Below are 1864 nucleotides of genomic sequence, written 5' to 3' on the forward strand. Positions count from 1 at the left end.
AGGGGGGAAAAGAGAAGGGGGAGAGTAGGGGATTTCCAGATCTAAACAATGTCTATTCTCAAGAAATGGTTATGGGAGGGGTACAAGGAAAGAGTCTGGTGCAGGTGTAGCAACTCAGGATTGACTGAGCTGTGGTTGCTGGGGTGATTTTCTGACTCTTTCTCAGCAACCAATATCACAAACACCTGGCAATGGGCTTCACCAGTGGGCACACACATGGGTCAAGGAACGGTCAAAACATTGGCAGACACACAGGTTCAAGGAGTGGCCAGAGCATTGTACACCTCTATTTTTTTAAAATCAGTGAAGCTAGTTTTGCTAACACTGACGTCTATCTTGCCAATTTCAGGGCTTCTGTGTCCTTTTACATTCTGTCAGGATCTTTCAGTTCCAGGAGGGCATTGCTCTGAAAATAAATAACTCTTGTGCTGTCTTTGCCTGTTGCAGGTAATATGTATTCTCCAACTCTTAAATCCTGATTATGCCTGTTTAGTCGTTGCACCGAGAGATGTGAGTTTGTTGTGCTCAGTCACAGAATTCCAGCAAATTTCAAATACCAGATTATATATTAGGGACTCTCGTCTTTATGTTGCACATTGGCTAATCAGAATAACACCCTTCAAGTTCATCCGTGCTTTAAACAGGGTTTCTTTGCTAGGATCAGGAGTATTTGGGACAGGGATCTTGCTCTGTTGCCTAGGATGGTCTCAAATTCTTGCAGTTGAGCTTGGCTAGTCCAAGGCATTCCTTGAGGCCATGATGTGTGGAGAAGGAATGTAGCTTTGTCAGAAACCAGGAGCATGCTTGGCAGGGTTAGTGATAACCTGGGCTGAGGTTATCAGTCCTAAGGCTTCAGAGTGTCTGTAATGGCTTGGAATATCTCCTGTTCCCTTTGTGCAACATAGGATTAGCTTCCTACAGACTTTGTCCCATTGTCAATAGTTTGCATTGGCTTTGTTCCACTACAATCCCCCAACCCTGAAAGCTGTGTAGAAGAAGTTGGGTAAGACAGCTTGTGCATGACCTCATGCCCCAAACTCTCCTAGCTTCCTTACCTTCTCATGCCTTTGTTCACACTCTGTTCATCTGTTACTGAAGAATGACCTGTTGGCCCAGGTTAGACTACAGTGATCCCCCTGCTTCAACCTCGAGTAGCTGGAACTACAGGTGTGTGCCATGATCCCTTGTTAATTTTCTTAACTGAAAAGCTGAATAGTATTGTACACTTTATCCACTCATTGGCCAATGACTACTTAATAGTGGGTGCCCGCACAATGACGTCCTTGGGAGACAGATGTTGGTAGAAAATGACTAAGCTGGATAAGCTGGATAAGACTTCTGCTTTTAAGGCATCTAACCAAAAGGGTTATGTGGAGGACACATTGGCAGCTTTGTACAAACTGCCTAGGGGAAGGGAGGAACAATGGCTGTGAAAGACCCCCGAAGGGAGACCCTCACTCAAGTCTCGGGATAGCCGCGAACCCAAGAAGACACTGAGACCGAACTTAAGATGTAGAGAGTAAGATTTTATAAAGCAGCAACAAGCAAGCACATGAACCAGAGCTCTGGGGTCGAAACTCATACACCGAGCAAGGTGCAGAGGAGAATCGACGACCGGCCCAAATTTTTCACAGGCTTATATAGGAGAAAGGCAAAGGGGGAGCAGGGCAGGGAAAGTATAAATTTGCGTCACTAAGGGGTTCTGCCAAGGGTTATTCCAAGGGACTTTCCAAGGGGCTTTACGTAACCAAGGGGTCGTGTCCTATATTTTGGCAATGTACTTGATTTATTGGAACATTCTGAGGTTTGTTCAAACCCTTATCTCAAAAATGTTCCTGGCACAGTCCTCAGTTGGGAGGGGTTG

The sequence above is a fragment of the Mus caroli genome, unplaced genomic scaffold, assembly GCF_900094665.2.
Source record: "Mus caroli unplaced genomic scaffold, CAROLI_EIJ_v1.1 scaffold_14054_1, whole genome shotgun sequence".
Taxonomy (NCBI): Eukaryota; Metazoa; Chordata; class Mammalia; order Rodentia; family Muridae; genus Mus; species Mus caroli.